Source organism: Euleptes europaea, chromosome 17 (assembly GCF_029931775.1).
Source record: "Euleptes europaea isolate rEulEur1 chromosome 17, rEulEur1.hap1, whole genome shotgun sequence".
NCBI classification, from domain to species: Eukaryota; Metazoa; Chordata; class Lepidosauria; order Squamata; family Sphaerodactylidae; genus Euleptes; species Euleptes europaea.
In genome coordinates, this window is record NC_079328.1 from 50,042,821 (window position 1) to 50,062,007 (window position 19,187).

At 53.3% G+C, this 19,187-nt stretch overlaps 1 protein-coding gene across 6 annotated transcripts in view; it reads right to left on the bottom strand.

Moving 5' to 3' along the window:
• CBFA2T3 (CBFA2/RUNX1 partner transcriptional co-repressor 3) overlaps window positions 1-17,139 on the bottom strand; it is a 55,957-nt gene extending 38,818 nt beyond the window's left edge. For all 6 annotated transcript variants that reach the window (XM_056862890.1, XM_056862889.1, XM_056862888.1 and 3 more), the window contains exon 1: window positions 17,099-17,139. The gene's annotated coding sequence lies outside the window, so the exon portion shown is untranslated. The remainder of the gene's footprint in view (window positions 1-17,098) is intronic.
• Window positions 17,140-19,187: the final 2,048 nt, after the last annotated feature.

Genomic DNA, 19,187 nt, shown 5'->3' on the forward strand with positions numbered 1-19,187 from the left:
TGTTGCTACTTGTGGTTTCTAGTATTGTGAGTATTTTTTTGCACTACCTGGCAGTTGGCAACCCTATTCTCATCCATCTTCCACCAGCTCTCAGGTTTGACAAGCAGAGGCTCTGCTGCAGAGCCACAATGCCCCTCCCCAACATGAACACCTGAAGCTGCTTTATACTGGATCAGACCATCGGTCCATCAAGGTCTGTGCTGTCTACTCCAACTGGCAGTATCTGTCCAGAGTTTTCCGCATGGCCGGCCACCTGGAGATGCCAGAGATTGAGCCTGGGACTTTCTCCATGCAAAGCAGAGGCTCTCCCACTGAGCCACAGCCCCCTCCCCTAAATTCAGCTGAACCCATGAAGCTGCCTTATACAGAACCAGAAACAACTGAAGAAAAAGGGGAACAAAGAAACTCAACCTAAAAGTCAGCGGAAACCAAAGGGGTTGAGCTAAACACAATCTAATATAACAACCAATAAATCTATTTTTATTATATATTGTGCATAATTGTATTTAAAAACACAGGGCCTGATACACAGGCTTCCTAAAAAGCACAAACATAGTTACAAATATTACCAACACATAACAGCTGATGTTAGTACTTAAAATGACCAAAATCTGACCAGACGCGTTCCAGCCTTTTACAGGCCATCCTCAGGGGTCATGCATACACAGTTTTACCATACGCATCCTGACATATACACAAACGTTGTACAAGGTAATATATATATATAAAAACCTTTTATTCTGTGTGGCTTTATATTAAAATAGTTTGTCCATGTGTCTTAAATTTGAAAAATAAATAAAATTAAAACATGGCTCACAGCTCACACCTTGTACATGGTGTCCAGTGTTTCAGGATGTGTACAACATCAACAAACATGAAGAAAATGGATCTCCAGACTCCAGACCCTCGTGCATAGGTACAGGCTGGATTTGCCATTGATAGGATTGGCAGATTCCAGTTGCGGCCAGGAGATACCTCGGAATTAAAACTGATCCAGACTCCATAAGTCAGTTCCCCTGACTGCTTTGGAGGTGGACTCTATGGCATTATAACCCAACTCTGGGTTGGGGAATTCCTGAACGTGCACAAGCTGCTCTGATCCCTTGCAAAACCACTAAGCTCTGAGAAAGAAAAAGGGCAGGGCAAACCCTTTCTTTCGTTTCTCATCCTCCCTTCCACAGGGAATTCTAAGCCCGCAGAGCTATTAGGAGACGCTCAGCACCCCGATGACGTTGGCACTTGGCTTGACAGGAGTGATTCAGTACCTGCTGAGACGGAAAATCACTGTGTTAAGGAGCAAAGACATGCCTTTCCTTGCCCCCTCTTGGATATTCATTAGCGTGTGATGCCAAGTCTTCCTGGGACCGTTCAAGGACTCGGCACACCTGAGACCAGCCGGCTCTCCCCACAGCTGGGCTTCCAGCCATCTGGTCTCTGCCGGCAGCCTGCCAACCCCTCTTCCCAGCATTAGCCAACTGCTCCGCTATCACATTTCTTATCTGCTGTGGGCCATGACTCCAGGAGAGCGAGGCGTGTGGCTCCCCTTTCCAGCAGGAGCCCATAACCTGCCCATGCCAAGGAAGGTGTGCAAACCCACGTCGACCCCGTACAAAGCTCGGAGGCAGGACTTTGCCTGTGGACTGGCAGGAGGAAGAGAATCTGAGAAAGAATCACATTTAAAGCGAGATGCAGGGTTGTCTATCCACCAGCAAAAAGGAGACAATTTTATCTTTTGTTATGGTGGCAGGTAATTTGATTAAAATAGGAGTAATCCATTGATCGAAGAGCCCCGTGGCGCAGAGCGGTAAGCTGCAGTACTGCAGTCCAAGCTCTGCTCACGGCCTGAGTTCGATCCCGACGGAAGTTGGTTGCAGGTAGCCAGCTCAAGGTTGACTCAGCCTTCCATCCTTCCGAGGTCGGTAAAATGAGTACCCAGCTTGCTGGGGGTAAAGGGAAGACGACTTGGGAAGGCGATGGCAAACCACCCCGTAAACAAAGTCTGCCTAGTAAACGTCGGGATGTGACGTCACCCCACGGGTCAGGAATGACCTGGTGCTTGCACAGGGAACCTTTACCTTTAATCCATTGATCATGATAAGAATTGTATCGGGGACGTTCCAACAACATATGAAGTAGTGTGTCAACTCTCTTCAGATCACATGGACAAAGTCTATCTGAAGAAGGTAAGTTATCGTATCTTCCATTTAATGCCGTACAGCGCATTGGTCTGGAGTCCTGTGTGCAGTTCTGGAGGCCCCACTTCAAAAAGGATGTGGTCAGACTGGAGCGGGTGGGGAGAGCGATGAGGATGATCTGGAGCCTGGAGACCAAGAAGCCCTATGCGGAAAGGCTGAGGGAGTTGGGAATGTTTAGTCTGGAGAAGAGGAGGTTGAGGGGGGACATGATTGCTCTTTTTAAGGATTTGAAAGGCTGTCACTTAGAGGAGGGCAGGCAGCTGTTCCTGTTGGCAGCAGAGGTCAGGACTCGCAATAATGGGTTTAAATTGCAGGCGGAGAGGTACCGGCTGGATATTAGGGGGGAAAGTTTAACAGTAAGAGTTGTTCAACAGTGGAATCGGCTGCCTAGGGAGATGGTGAGCTCCACCTCACTGGCAGTCTTTAAGGAGAGGCTTGACAAACACTAGGCTGATCCTGCATTAAGCAGGGGGTTGGACTAGATGGCCTGTATGATTCTATGGCTTTGCTCAACAGAACCTTTTGCATAATGTCTTTACATTCTGGGTTTGCACGTACATAGGTCAGCCTCCCCCCCACACACACACACATCTTAACAAATGCTGTAACTCCCTGGTGTGTGTGTGTGTGTGATGTCCTCAACCTCCACTGTTGGGGATTACACAGCAAACGTGTGGCAAAACACCCATACTGCTTTCAGTAACAACCTATCACATACGCACAATCATTTTAAGTTGAAAACCGCACCAGATAATTTGCTACAAGAAACGCGTGCTGTGATGTCACCCTGGAAGTGCTGCGAATGTCCCCAAACGTGCGTGCTGACTTTCCTTCCATCCCTTTTCCAGATTATGAGCCCCAATACAGGCAGATTCTTGCCTGTGCCCATCCCCCACCGCAGGCAAAGCATGCACTGCACACGTGCAAAAATGTTTGGGGTCATGTTAAAAAAAACCTTTTTTTTAGAGAGGGGCCGTGGCTCGTTGGGAGAGCCTCTGCTTGGCATGCAGAAGGTTCCAGGTTCAATCCCTGGCCTCTCCAGTTAAAGAATTGGGTAGCAGCTGATGTGAAAGACCCTTTTCTGCCTGAGACCCTGGAGAGCCGCTGCCAGTCTGAAGAGACAGTCCTGACCTTGATGGACCGATGGTCTGATTCAGTCATGGGCTCCTCTAGCTGTGATACGAAGAGGGTTTGGGTTACCCCTTTGTTGTCTTGGGAAGGGATTTCCTTTTGGTGCAAAAGCTGTTTCCCGAAAGTAACAGAAGGGAGCGTGGCTGTGGAGGGACAGAAGGTAACTCCAGGGGGCTTGAAAAAGCAACTCCACTCGGGGAAACAAGAAGTTTGCATTTGGAGCAGTACTCCAGAAATCCTCGCAGAAGCTTTGAGGAGTGGTATGATGGGGGGTGGGCACTGAAGTTAGGGTTGCCAACCTTCAGGTGGGGCCTGGAGTTCTCCTGGAATGGCAATGGATCTCCAGACTACACAGATCAGTTCTCCTGAAGGAAATGGCAGCTTCGGAGGGCAGATTCTATAGTATACCATAGATTCTTGGTGAAATCCCTCCTCAAACCCTGCCCTCTCCAAGCTCCACCCCAAATCTCCAGGAATTTTCCAGGCTGGAGTTGGTAACCCTAAACTGAAAAATGGTGAGACCAAAGCGTGTCCCCAGAATTGCTTGTAGGGATACAGAGGTTACCAGTGTGCATAGGGACATCCCTGGGGACTGTAGGTGGTCTGGGGCAGAGCCTGTGCGGGAGGTTTCTGTCTCTGGTGCAGACAGTGTGCAACCCAGCAAAGCCCCAGAACCCAATCCCCACCCCCAACCCTTCAGTATCCCGTCAATCAGTCCTGCCTCAGGTTGTCTGCGAAGAAGCAAGCAGCCCGCTCGGATTCTGCAGCGCTTGGAAGGAAAAAAGTCTGTTTTACAAGCCTTCGTTCACTGTTGTTTATATAAACAGGTAAATTGTTTCGTATCTCAATTAAAAACATCTGCCACATAAATGAATACCAATTAACTCATCCTGTTTTTAATTACTCTGTTAATTACACACAGGCAGAAGTAAGGATGGCGGGGGAATAAGGGAAAGCGTTGTGAAAGCGAGAGGGCCCCCCCCCACCATACGCGCACCAATTCGCTGTTGGCTCAGATCTGAAATATGCCCGGCTAATGATGGATTAAGGTGGGGATGGCTTGTAGCCATCCGGGCGGATTGCCGCTCCCTTCTTGGCTGTTAGCGAGAGAGCTGCGTGGAGGAGCTGGGGGATAGCTGCACCTCCGGAGCCTCCCCCCTCGTTCTTTGAAAATATCCATGACTTTCCTTCTTCCGCCTCCAGCAATGAGCAGTGTGGGAAACAGCAGGGCTTAAATTCACCTTTCGGCTCTGCAGATTACATAGGAATTATGCTGCACTATAGCCAAGGCCTAGGGTTGCCAACCTCCAGGTGATGGCTGGAGATCTCCCACTATTACAACTGTTCTCCAGCCGATAGAGATCAGTTCCCCTGGAGAAAATGAACACATTAATACATGAAGCTGCCTTATACTGAATCAGACCATCAAGGTCCATCCAAGTCAGTATTATCTACACAGACCGGCAGCGGCTCTCCTTGGTCTCAGGCAGAGGTCTTTCACATCACCTACTTGCCTGTCCCCTTTAGTTGGAGATGTTGTATGCCAATAAAGGTTTGATTGATTGATTGACTGAAAAACTGGAGATGCTGGGGTTTGAACCTGGGACCTTCCGCATGCCAAGCAGATGCTATACCACTGAGCCACGGCATAATGCTATAGAACCACTTTGGAAGGTGGTTCTATATCATTATGCCCAAATAAAGCCCCTCCCCCAACCCCACCCTCCTCGGCTCCACCCTCAAAATCTCCTGGTATTTCCCAGCCTGGAGCTGGCAACCCTACTGAGGCCTCACTCGGATGCTGCCTCGCTGGGACCTCTGGAGCACAAGTCCCAATGAAACGAAGGGGAGCTGCACACGTGAACGTGGCCTGTGTGTGATTCGAGCACCCAGGTGTTCTTTCTAAGCCCCAGAAACAGCTGGTGCACCATGCACACTTCCTCTCTGTCACCCCTCTTCATGGCTGGCTGATCAGGTTTCCCCACTGCCTCCTGCTTCCAGCATTGCGTTTGCAAAAGCCCCAGACATGTGTGGGAAAGCACGCTCACGTGGCTCTTACAAGGTGATGCGCAAAGCCTTGATGGGAGGCTCATGGAGGGGTGTGTGTGTGACACCAGGACATGAGAAACATTAAGTGTCCTCATGTTCTGTTAGGACCTCCATGATATCTTAGTGAGCAACCTCCCTGTGCCTCCTCCTGCCAAGTGCCAAGTGATATTTGGGGGGCTCCTTTCTTGGTGGCCAAGCACCACCTTTTTGGCTGTCTTCCCAAACCTGAGTTTCTTGCCAGAAACACTGCAAGCCATTCCCACCCAGGCAAATATCACTGCTCAGGGATCAGCAGCAGGGTGCCTTTCCAGCAATTTGTTTTTACATTGTATATTTTGCAATTTATTTTTTTAAAAATGTTGTGGCTACCTTGCCTCTGCAGGGAGTGGGTGGCATGGGAAACTAAATGGAAAAGCAAGTGAATTGAAATCTTGATGAGAGGTTTGAGGGGTGTCTGCTAGGGTTGCCAGGTCCCTCTTCACTACCGGCGGGAGGTTTTTGAGGCAGGGGAGGGTTTGAGGAGGGGAGGGACTTCAATGCCATAGAGTTAGGGTCGCCAAGTCCCTCTTCGCCACCGGCAGGAGGTTTTTGGGGCGGAGCCTGAGGAGGGCGGGGTTTGGGGAGGGTCATCAGTCCCATAGAGTCCAATTGCCAAAGTGGCCATTTTCTCCAGGTGACCTGATCTCTACCAGCTGGAGATCAGTTGTAATAGCAGGAGATCTCCTGCCACAACCTGGAGGTTGGCAACCCTACATAGAGTCCAATTGCCAAAGCGGCCATTTTCTTCAGGTGAACTGATCTCTATCGGCTGGAGATCAGTTGTAATAGCAGGAGATCTCCAGCTAGTACCTGGAGGTTGGGAACCCTACTGCCCAGAGATGACTGAACATAAGAACTTAAAAACATCAGAAGAGCCCTGCTGGATCAGCCAAGCGGTTCATCTACTCCAGTGTCCTGTCAGACGGAGCAGCCAACCTGTTGCCTGGAGTGCTAACAAGCGCAGTACAGAGGCCCAGGCCTTCCCCTGAGGCTGCCTCCTAGTACTGGCATTCAGAGGTTGACTGCCACTGGATGTGGAGGTTCCCTTTGGTATACATGGCTAGTAACCGCTGATAGGCCGCTGCACCATGACTGCCCACTTCATATTTTTCCCCATGCAGGGTTAAAAGCAAGGGGAGGGGGGATTGCGTGCATGCCTGGGGATTTTAAACAGCATGAGGGGGAATGGTTAAAAGCCCCTCCCTGGTCTTCCACTTTGAACTACAGTCTCTGCATTGATTTATTTATTAACATTATTTATAGTCCGCCTTTCTCACATGGACTCAAGGCAGATTACACACAGTGTGTCAGTATAACTGACAAAATGGGGCATCCAAAAACCAATGCATTAGGACTTGAGAAGCCTGGAACCACTAGAGAGAACTGAAGCAGAGAATAAGCATGAACATGACATTAAGGGGCGCAAAAATGACATAATAGGAACATACTTACAATAAACTATACATAGCATAGCCTTATAGATCACAGTCCCTAATTACAGAAGTACCCGTACCCATTCACTTGTTTATTCTGATGATCTGAAATACTTTTACCCTGCTTTGCTCCAAAAAAAGTCTTCTTGCTTAACGGGCCCCCGACAAAATGCCCTCGAACTTGGCCAATAAAACACATTTTTGCAGGGGAGCCAAGCAGGGGAGACTGCTTGCTTATCTGCCTCTTCTCCAGAGGCCAAAAGCTCCCTTGTTGTGATTGCCCTGTGCCACCTGGAAGCAACTGACTGAAGGAGGTGATTTTTAAAAAACCCACAGCCATAATGCCTACCTCCGAGGTGTGGTGTGCCTACTGCGGGGGCCAGGGGGGAGTACTTTTGCATGCCAATTCAAGTGAGCCCATCCCTAACAGGCATGCGGAGCCAGTGTGGTGGAGTGACCCCTCTTGCTGTTGGCTCTGTGGAACTAGATTCCCCTAATCCTACTTTTCTCACATGCATCCCAGTTGTGGGAAACGTTCCAAGCAACCAGATGGAGCATTTGGAGTCTGGTGTTGGGGGCGGGAGAGAGAGAGAGAGAGAGAGAGAGAGAGAGCACATAGTTGGAACAGCTCACATGGCATCAGCAAAGGGGGTCTCTCTTTTTTCAAGCTGCATTTTTTTTGGTGCATGGACCTCTTTTGTGCTTTTCAGCCATGCTTCACAAGTGATTGTGGCTGCAGCTTTGGTGTGTGAAATCACAGAGCCCCCCCCCCATCACCGAGAAGGTCCGTGTGAGATTTCAGACACCCAACTTCTACCTTCAGACACAGGAGACAGCAGCCAAATACCGGCATCTTCATTATCATCATTATTCCTAGATGGCAGAAAATGCCTATGCAAGCAGCTTGCCCAGGAGGGAACAGCCAGGGCCCAAAGACATAGCCTCCACCCTATCCCACCCACCCCATACTCTGTCCCCCGATTTCACAAGATTGTCAAGGGTCCCAGAGGGCATCCGAAAGGAGCCTTCATATGGGAGTGGGAAGTGGGTACTGCATTGCCATGTATCTTTGTAATCCCGCTTTATGCGCTGCTGGCATGGAACAGTGGCCGACCTACAGGAGGGGGCCTACAGATCCCCCGGAATTTCAACTGAGCCTGGCCCTGGCTGGGGAGGGCAGGATAGAAGATTGATAAAACAAATAATAAATAGACTGATCTCCAAACAACAGAGATCGGTTCTCCTGGTATAAGTGGCTGCTTCAGAGGGTGGACTCTACGGCAAACTATGCAAAACTTAATTATTCAAGAGGGCTTTTCTATGCAGGCAATAGAGTCGCTCTGTACTAAATGATTCACAAAGTTGCTAGATAAATCATGAGGGACTGCGGTCTATACTACTGCATTTAGCTTGCTGAAACTAGTACCCTACTATGTGATTTTTGCATCGTTCGATATGCCACATTAATACTTATGCTTTGCTTCAGTTCTGTTTTTCGATTTCTGATTGGTTCTACAACCCTAACCCTATTGCATTGTTTACTGAATGCCCTATCTTGTTGACTGTATGGTCTTAATCTGTGGAATCCACCTTGAGTCTAAGTGAGAAAGGCAAACTACAAATAATGTAAAAAAAATAAATATTATACCCTGACAAGGTCCCTCCCCTCTCCAAACCCTTCCCTTCCCAGGCTGCACCCCCAAATCTCCAGGAATTTCCCAGCCTGGAGTTGGCAACCCTCCTGGGCTGTTTGCTGTTCACTTTGTCATTCACTTGTTTATTCCTAATCCTATGGCATTGCTTGTTGGCTGTCCTATATTGTCTGCTCATATATTTTCCCCCTGTCTGTACTCTGTAACCCGCCTTGAGTCTTCGTGAGAAAGGCAGGCTATAAATAAGCTAGATGCATAAACCGGCAAGCTGGCGTTTTGCCACGCTAAACAAGATACCGTTTTCTGGGAACAACATGCAAGGCTCAGATCTGTTTCTTGAGAGGAACGCTTCACAAGGGAGAGAAGCGCCCGTTCCCCATCATCCACCCCCTGTGCAGGCCTGGAGAGCCTGAAAACCTCTGAGGACACGAAGTTCAAGTTGCTTCCCAGACCTCCTTTTCCAGGATTTGGCAGAACCTGAACTGAGCAGAGCGTTTGGATCCCCCCTTCCCTTGCGGTGGCCCTCCCTTTTTTGCACACTCGGCCTTCCACAAATGGACAAGGCCAGTTCTGAAGGGCTCTTTCTCTTCTCAGCTGACACTGCAGGGTTGGCGTGGAGTCACTTTGGCCTAACACAAGCCTGATATCATCAGCTCCGCATTCTTGTCAACTGTTACCAGGAAACAGGCAGGATATTTCATATCTATGGTTGCCAACTTCCAGGTACTAGCTGGAGATCTGCTATTACAACTGATCTCCAGCCAATAGAGAACAGTTCACCTGGAGAAAATGGCCATTTTGGCAATTGGACTCTATGGCATTTAAATCCCTCCCCAAACCCCGCCCTCCTCAGACTCCATCCAAAAATCCTCCCACCGATGGTGAAGAGGGAACCTGGCAACCCTAACTTCAACTGATCTCCAGCTGATAGAGATCAATTCACCTGGAGAAAATTTGGCAATGGAATCTATGGCACTGAAGTTCCTCCCCTCCCAAAATGCCGCCTCTCTCAGGCTCCGTCCAAAAAATCTCCAGGTATTTCCCAACGCAGAGCTGGCGAGCCTATTCCTATCAGAGCAGGTGGGATCACTAGATCCAGTTTAGTCACTAGACAAACTAAAAGCTGGTTAGGAGGCCCCCCTAACAAGACCCTTCCTTGTTCCTGAGCTATCTTGCACTCTGGGAGGCCCACAACAACCACCCAGAGCAAACAGAGTGCCATGGACGGGTGGTCTGGCCCTGCGCTACGATTACCAGCTCTGAGTTGTGGAATACTCGGAGATTTTGAGGGTGGAGCCTTGGTAAGGTGGGCTTTGTGGAGGGGAGGGACATCAGCAGAGTATAATGCCACAGAGCCCACCCTCCAACACAGCCGTTTTCTCCAGGGCAAATGAACTTGGTCGTCTGGAGATCAATTGTAATAGTGTGAAATCTCCAGGTGCCACTTGGAGGTTGGCAATCCTACCCTGCATGGAGTTTCCTCCCCTCCCCAAATACTGGCATCCCCTGGCTCCCCCCACCCCAATCTCCAGCTGCTCCCCAGCTCCGTGCTGGGGAGGGGAGGGAAAGAGAACTTTCCAGCAGGCGTTAACCCACAGTGGCAATAAAACCGCTCTGTGCCCTAAGGGGCTCGGACTGTTGGCCCCTTTTGCATGGTCAGGTGTCCCCTCCAGGGGCTCAGGCAGAGGAAGGGTATTTCTCTACACCTCCTGCTGCAGCCCCTCCCTTTCAGATGGTATCATGCCACCACTGCAACATCTTTCGTTTGAGAAGCTTTTGTAGTTTGGCAGGAGGGGGAAGCCGGCACAGGCTACAATTAACAATGATTTATCCTTTTGTTGCTAAATCCCTGCAAATCTAATGGTATTGCAAAAGCAATGCTAATTAGCAGCAAGGACTTTGAACAGTAAATGTGGTCATGTCTCTTTTATGAAAATATTTAACTGACATTTTCTATGTTGTGTGTGTGTGTGGGGGGGGGGGGACCCTGAATGCTCTTAGGGGGTCTGGCCAATGGCGGCCAATGGCTATAGCTGGGAAGGATAGCCTTTGTGAGAATAGCTTACAGTGACACAGAATATGTTATCCTTCCCCTACAGAATGTGCCCTGGTTCATTAATTTAGTGATCTGGATTGTGTGCCCAAGCAAGGGTCAAACCCAACAGCTGCCCAGCCAAGTTCCCTTGCTTGCAGCTGCCTCTGGTTACTCTGTCTCTCCTCCTCGTTCCTTTACGTTTATTACCTTTCCCGCTGTTGAAACAGGACTCTCAGCTCCTGGCAGGAAGGGGTTCGTTTACTGGGTTCTGTTTACGGAAGTCTATGAAGTGTCTTGATGGCCTTGTGTTGACTAATAATAGCAGCGGCAAACTGTGTCTCTGGCGTGGGCTGCCTTGGTTCTGTTTGTGGCAAGCCAGACTTTCCTCGCATCCTTAGAACAACAACCGGGATTGTCTCATGACCAGGAAACTCCTAAGTGGCTGCTAAAAAAAAGGTCCCCTGTGCAAGCACCGAGTCATTCCTGACCCACGGGGTGACGTCACATCCCAACTTTTCCTAGGCAGACTTTGTCTATTGGATGGTTTGCCAGTGCCTTCCCCAGTCATCTTCCCTTTACCCCCAGCAAGCTGGGTACTCAGGTTACCAACCTCGGAATGATGGAAGGCTGAGTCCACCTTGAGCTGGCAACCTGAAACCAACTTCTGTTGGGATCAAACTCCAGTTGTGAGCAGAGCTAGGACTGCAGCTTACCACTCTGTGCCATGGGGTTCCTGTAGTGGCTACTACAAAGAAGCAAATGGAGCATGAAAGGATGGCACAGCAGAAATTAACTGGGAGGTGCCTGGTTCAAATTTCCCTTCTGCAGTAAACTCCTTAGTTGTCCATTTTCAGTCAATGCCCCCACCCCTGCCAGGGGGGCAGAAAGACATTGGCCTAACTGACAGGGTCATTGTGTCCATTTGAACACACCAACATAAACAAAGCCCTCTGGGCACTGCCCATGAGGCCTCAATGCTAGGAGTTCTTCTCTCAGACCGTTATTGTATGCCTCATACCTGTACTGTACTGAAATGGTTCAGAAAGTTGCATTGGTCAAGGGATAAAGATGGTGGCCTATATCTACTGAATTGCCACCTATCACTGTAAGTATCCTCCAGACTAGGTAGTTTCTACACCACTTAATGTATCATGTTTAAAAGCTCCTGCTTCGTTTCAGATTTCTGTTTGTTTTCCGATTTCTGTTGTCCGAACCCTCTTGCCCAGTTCACGGGATGTCCCATCCTGTCGATTGTACTTGACTTAACACTATCTAATCTGCCTGGAGTCTCACAAAGAAAGGCGGACTGCAAATGACCAAATAAATAAATAAATAAATAAAGAATGAAATACCTAAAGCCTTCAGGTATTTGTCGCAAGACAGCCTTTTGTCCTCTCTGAAACTGAGCTGGCCTCCAGGGCTTGCAAATGTTACCCAGTCCGCACCCCCTCCCCACACATGCACGCCCAGTCTCCATAGAGAAAAGCCCTGGGAATGGCTTGAGACAGCCCTTCCTTGAGAGCCAGCTGTTGAGGGAAGGGGGGGTGGATCCAGGAAGCTGCTGAGCCAGGAGTTCCAACTGGAAGGACAGGGGATCTGTCCTCAACTGTCCACCCTGTTGGCTGCATCCCAGCCTCACTCCTGTTCCAGTGAGGTTCTCAGGCCTTCCTGTGTGTGTGGATGCCTCGATGCCCTTCTGCTCCTTGAGCATCCATGTTCTAAGGCCAGATGTGCTCAAGCAAGCAAAAACATGAGGAACACAACCACAGGCTGCTTCCCTCATGCTCCTGGGAAGTCTTGCTGGGTGGAGGAACGTCTAGGGACAAATTGTCCGAGCCATCTCCCTGAAGGGGCTTCTCCTTGGCTCCCCAGGACCATAGAGCTCAGCCCTGCCCCTGAAGCCCCATCCTCTGGCCCCAAAGGTGTGGGGATCCTTACCCAACAGCCCTCTGCAAATGCCCAGGACCCCTTCCTAGCAACAGATGTATCCTCCCATAAATGCATTTGTCTTTAAGGTGTCAGAAGACTGATTCTGGTTCTGCAGCGGCAGGGTTTTCTCCTTGTGTGGAGGTATTCCTTCTCTGTGGCACAGGGCCGAAGCCTCACGCCGATTCTGGTGAGTTCCAGCTCACATTTAGCTCTGTGCTATTCCTGCAGCTGGGCCCTGGAGCTCTAGCCCCCCTTTGACAGCTCGCCTGCTTTGCTCTCACCGTTCTCACAACCACCTCAGCCAGATCCTGCTGATCCTGCATTGAGCAGGGGGTTGGACTAGATGGCCTCTATGGCCCCTTCCAACTCTATGATTCTATGATTCTATCCCTCTGGTCAGAGTCAGGAGAAAGTTGCTCCATCATCCTCTCTCCGTCCTCTGATCTCCCCAGCACGGGCCACATGGAACCCAGAGGGGGGAACAAACAGCCCTGGAGGAGCCCAACCAAGAAGACCGCCGGGGTGCCAAACGTGACCTTCTCCCCCAGCCCACGGGGAATGTTTCTCTGGTTGGGTCTGCAAAACACACATCCAGCCGGCCAGGCCCTGCTCCCCAACAGCTGCATCTCATTTAGTTCCCATCCCAGCAAACCAGAGCACCAGAGTTATAAATAGCCATTATGTCATTGAGAAAACAGAAAACTCTCACCCCAAAGTCTGGCTGGATGCAACAGAGGCGGCCTCTTGGCTAGTTCCCTCCCCCCTCAGGGTGTGGGAGCATCTGCTTTGATATGCAAACCACACCCAGCTACATGCCGGATCATGGAGAGACGCATCAGCTCCCATGGAAGTAGGGCCCTGAAAGTGGGATGCTGTTGGGGGGGGGGGGGCGGGAAGCAGCAGAGTGCGTAGATGCTGGCTGTCTTCAGAGGTTGATGTGCTAGTGAAGCCGTAGAGAGTTGGTGTGGGGTAGTGGCCTCAGCCTTTGTTTAGCCATGAAATTCACACTGGATGACCCTTGTTGCTCACTCCCTCACTCCCTACACCACAAGGTTGGTGTGTCCTATTGGTGTGGAAGACACAGTGGAAAAGAGGAGAGCCGTGAGCCTTGGAATAGAAGGTTGGATACAAATTAGCTCTATCCACCATGATCCAGCTATAGTTACACACTTCCTAGCACCCGTGGATTTCCATGTCTCTGTGAGTGGGAATTCCACACACACACACACTGCCTGGCCCATTCTTTTAACACGATGAACGGAGATTTTGCACCAGCCATCCCACAGACCAGAACAGTCACTTTTCTCCTAAAACTGAATGGCCAACCTATCTAAAGCCAAAGACCACGAGCTCACTGGGCACGGACCACCGTCTTTCCCCTTGCTGCCCCCAGTCCCTCCTGTGCTCTCTTTGACAACCTTAGGACTCTTTTGTTTGATGTGAGTTGGGGAAGGGATCGGAGAGTAAGCCGCGCCCAGAACCATCCCAGAATCAACTCCCCAACCAATCAGCAAGCCCAGCCTGCAAGTCTCTTCCAGAGGTCTGTCCGGGTGCTTCTCAAGAATGACCTGCGTCCAGACATACCTGTCCTTCACAACACAGGGAGGAAAGCCATGCACCTTTGCACTGGGTTCCCACTGCACAATTTTTAACAAGCAAAATTGCACAAGCCAACAACCATAGGTAGCTATTCCCACCTTGCAGCCACGCACCTAAGTCCCACCTGGCAGTCACTGCACAATTTTTAACAAGCGCAATTGCACAAGCCAGCAACCATAGGTAGCTATTCCCGGGCATAAAATGAAAACAAGCAGTGAGTTTCCAGCAAAGAATCTTTAAAGAAACATGGAAGCTTACATTTTCTAGGAATTCTTTCCAAACCTTTATGTCTTCCCCCGATTTCCTTCCCAGCCTTGGTATCTGATTTAGCTGGAAGGGCTATTGCCTAAGTAACAATTTTTAGTACACAAAAATATTCTGTGCTCATATCCGCCACCTCCGCCACGGTCAGATTTTGTGTGTGTACAATGTACTGGACAGCAATTCATATCCTCATATTTGGGGTGTGTGTGTTTGCATTCCAGCACACAACATTGCAAGCCCTTTATCCCCTCTCAAGCAAGGGGTCAATCGTCTCCATCTTTGCAATGCCCTTTTAGGGCAGTAGTTTCCCCTCTATTATTCTGTCCAGAAAGCTGAGGCTCGGGACATGCCAAGAGACCTGTGAGCTTCAACTCCCCAGCCAGGCACGCAGCTCTGTGTCACTCAAAAATGGAAACTCAGGCGCTTCAGTATTAGGCAGGGAAATTCCCAGTGGCAGGAGGTCCCAGGGCCTTCAAGATACAGAATTTTGATTACAATGCATATTGGGGGGGGGGGCAGTGTTGGTGGGAAGAGAGAATCCGCTCCCTTTATTCTTCAGAAAATGAAAGCGAAATGCTTGGAATCAGAGATTTGTTAATCTCTCCCCACAAACGCTCCCATCCAAGTAGCTAATTTACTTTTAGTGCAAGCCTATGCAGAGTCACTCCACTTTACATCACTGAAATCCATGCGCTCAGACCAGAATGGGTTTAGCTAACAGTAACTCTGCAAAGCATCTACTGAGGAGCATTCACCGTGTGCTACAGACACAGACCGCATACGAAGCAGTTCATAACATCATCTGTAAAAAGCCAATTCACACATTACAGAGAACACAGGTTGTGGCTGAGGTCCCCTTTTAAGGAGAGGATCTCAGCTGTTGTAGCTCCGGACTTTGTTTTCAGTGCCGGGGCTCAGCCTACAGAGAGGCATGAAATAATCGTGCTCTTTCCTTCAGGTCCTTCCCCAGCACACTCGGTGCTGCTGTCTAAAATGATACGTCCTGGGGCTTACGCCGTAGCACAAGGAAGACTTGCCCCTAATCCCACACTGGGCCTGGGAGCGAGCTGGGCCTAGCACTGCATTCTGCACGCGCACAGAGGCGCTGCCTTCTTGCCCCTTTGTGTGCTCCCAGCTCAGAGTAGAGATCAGTCTGAGTCCCGGGAAACAAAATTGGCTGCAGCCCCACACTGGAGTCTGATTAGGTGGCCTCCTTGTTTTAAAAAACACCCCTAAGCATCGTATTGGGAGCTGGATTGTGCCAGAATGTCTCCCTGGAGCCAAACAAGGGGGGGCTTCAGAAACAGCCCTATGAGGGATTTAGTGACAAGGAGACCAGGCCGGGGGCAGGGCCCCATCAAAGGAAGCCCCACGGGGGTGAAGTGTTGGGAGCGGACCCTGTTCCTCTCCACAGGGCTGGTGCTGAGTGAGCCCCTGAACCAATTGTGCTTCCAGGATTGGATGAGTTGGGCCCCATCCCCAGTCCAGTGTTGGGGGTCAACCCAGAAAGTCACTTCCTGGGCTACCTCTGGGCTATTCCAAATGCCTCTGGCAGCCTTGGAGGTGTCCACGCCCTCCGGCAGGCTCAGCCTTCCTGAATTCTGCCAGAAGAGGGTGAATTGCCAGCCTGCCCAACACAATTTCATCCAGGCGGCTGCTGGCAAGGGGAAGGTCTGCCGGAGCATGAATCTCCTCGGCCACAGCAGGCGAGATGTCCTCCCCTGCCTTTTTATTTTTCCTAAGGACACCCCCCCACACACACACACACACCCCGCACAAGTTTCTATCCCTGACTGGCATCGGAACCAACTATCCGGCAAAAGAAGGCCAGGAGGGGGGCCAGAAGGGAACAAAGGAGTCCCCAGACGGGGCGGTCTGGCGCTGGGGCCGGCAGAAGGGCACTGGGCGCCTTCGAGGGGACTCACGCAGCCCTTCGCCTTCCAACAGCGGGCAAAACTTCTGGTTCCCGGCGCACCCGTCAGCCGCGCGCATCGGGAGCCAGGGGTTGGCGGGCAGCCCGGACGCCGATGCCCCCTTTCAGGGCGCACAATTAGCACAAAGACGAGTGCGGGCAGGGAAGCTCTTTTTTGGGCGGGGGGGGGGGGAGACCACCGGCAACCGACAACTGGAACGCAAGCCTGGGCATACCAAGGTCAAGTGGCGCTTGGGGGAGGCAGGAGGCGCGCCCCTTCGCGGGTCAAGTCGGGCTCCTTCTGCCCAGCGGGGAGCCCCTCTGCGCCCACGTCGCTCCCTCCTCCCTGCTTTCGGGGGTCTCCTCTGCACCCCAAGCTGCTGCGCCGATCCTTGGGAGAAAGGCTGTCCCTTTGCTCCCAGCCTCCCCTCCCCGAAAGCCAGCGGCCGAGACCCCTCCGCTCGCCCCCCGCGCCCGGACGCAGCAGCAGAGCGCACGGGGGGCCAGAAGGTGCACATCTGGCCACGGGCGTCCCCCGCCCGCCTGCCCGCCCGCCCTCTCCGCCGCCTTTGTTTGGAAGGGGAAAGATCCGGAAGATCCCCCCGCTACTTGCCATCGGAACAGGGGTGGAGGGAAGCGTCTTTGGGGAAAGTTGGACGGAACCAGGGCCCCGCCGCCTCTCCTGGGTGCAGCACCCGAGGGCCAAGCGAGGGTCCCCTCCTCCGGCGCCTCGCCTTCTCCAAAGGTCAACCAGACAAAAAACAGACAGGCAACCTGACGGGGGGGGGGATGTTCCGGCCGCGTCTCGCCAGGTGCCCAGCGGCGCCCCCACCCCTCCTCCCGCCCCAGCCCGCACTTACAGTCCTGAGGTCGGTGGCGGGGTGAGGTAATGGTCCCAGCAGCAGCCACGGGGGTGGCGAGGCGTCGGGCGCTCCCGAAGAACACCGGCGGGGAGCCGATTAATCCACAGGGGCTCGGCGGGGTGCCAAGAGTCCGGCGGGGGGTGCCGCGATGGGGGCGTCTCCGGCAGCCCCCCTGCCCTGCCCCGCGGTCCTTCCCGCCCGGCCGCCGCGGGCTCGCTGCCTTCTTTCTCTCGGCCGACCTCTGGGGCGGGGGGCGCGGACTCCAGAAGCGGCGGGGGCGTCGGGGTCCCGCGCCGGGCGCTGGGCAAGTCCGGTCGCCGCGGGGCTCTTTGGTACGTGGCTCTGCCGGCGCCCCGCGGGCCCTTCAGCTGCTGCCGCCGCCGCCGCCGCCCTCTGCCTGCCCGGGCACACGCCCCGCTGCCGCCGGACCGGGCATCCCGGCTGCCAGCTCACCCCCGGGAGGCTCCCGCCTCGCAGAGGGGGCCGTAGGGCGAAGCGAGCGGCAGGGCGCGCCCCGGCTGGGGGCGGGGGTCGCCGGCCTCCCTTCCTCGACGGCTGCCTCCTCCGCCTGGCAGCTACTGCAGCCGCCGCGGCCGCCCGCCCCTTCGGGGTGCCATCTGGCGAGGGCGCCTCCAGCGCCGCCTCCCTCCTCCTCCTCCTCCTCCTCCGTCAGCGCTCGCCCGGCGCCGTCCAACAAGCCCAGCGCCGGCCGCTCCTGGCCGTGGCCGGCGCCTGGCTCCTCCGGCGGGGAGAGCGGGGCTGCGGCGAGCGGCGGGCCGGGCTGCGGCGGGGGCAGCGGACGCCCAGGGCCCCCTCCCTCCCTCCCTCCCTCCGGCTGGGCGCGCTCAGTGCCTGGGCAGCCCCCCGCGGACGCCGCGCTCCGGGCTTCTCCGGCGAGGCGGCGGGGCTGGGGCGGCGGCGGCGGACATGGCAGGCCCCGGAGGCGGCGGCTCGGCCCCCGGCCGCCCAGCGCGGCTTCTCCCTCCCTTCCTCCCTTCCTCCCGGACGGTGCGCCGCGCTCCGCGCCTGGATGCAGCGCCTGGATGCAGCGGCGGCGGCCGAGTGTCGGGCGGGCTGCGCTGGCGACTGGGCGGGCGGGCGGGCGGGCGGGCGGGCGGGGGGGAGCGCGGGCTCCGCCGGGCCCTCCCGCCGCTCCCGGCAGGGGGCGCTCCACCCCTGCTGCAATGCCAACCGAGGGCGGGGGGAAGGGAGGCAGCCTGCCCGCCCCCCCCCCCTCTGCCCAGCGCCAGATGCCCGGGCGCGCAAAGGCCGGGCGGTGGCACCGTCCAGGCGACCTGCCCTTGGGCACACCGCCCCCCCCCCCTCATCGTTCCCCGGAGCTTTCTTCACACGAACACATGAAGCTGCCTTCCACTGAACCAGACCCTCGGTCCAGCAAAGCCATATTAAACTCTTTGAATACAGGGTCGGCCTCAGAGTTCCTCCAGTGGGCACAGCTGGTTCTTTAGGGAGTCATCACCAATAGTTACTCAGTGGTGACAGTAAAAACCCTGCACATGCTCAGAGGCATGCTGCCTTTAACAGCCAGTCTTCCCAGTGCAAAGGAAAACCAGACCTAGACGTTGCATGAAATCCATGCTCTAGAGCACAGCGATGTTTTGTTCTGGGGTCAGACAAATGCTGGCAAAAGACTTCTATTCTGTAAGCGAGAGACACGGAAACGGGTCTTATCGCTGCGATCTTGAATTCTGGTCACTTGAGACAACTTCCAGGGATGCAGGGGGAACCCAGTGTGGGGCAGGAGAATGCCTTTGGGATCAGAGCCCTCCTTTTGAGACCCCCCTCCACCCCAGCCTTGGAAGGTGTCTCCGTCCTGTCTGCTACGAAGGCCTGCAGAGGGGTCAGGGGACCGGCAGCTGCCTGCTTGCCATCTGCAGGGGGAGAGATGACATTTCCTGAGCGCCCCCACTGAAAAGGCCAGCTCAGCCCCTTTGTCTGCAGGCCCCAGCACCACCTGTGCCCCTCGGCCTTTGGGGAGCTGATAGGGAACTGCGGGCAGCCGCTGAATGCCGCTTGCTTTCAGCCTGATATGACATTTATCTTCCTGCGCAAAGAGACGGATAAC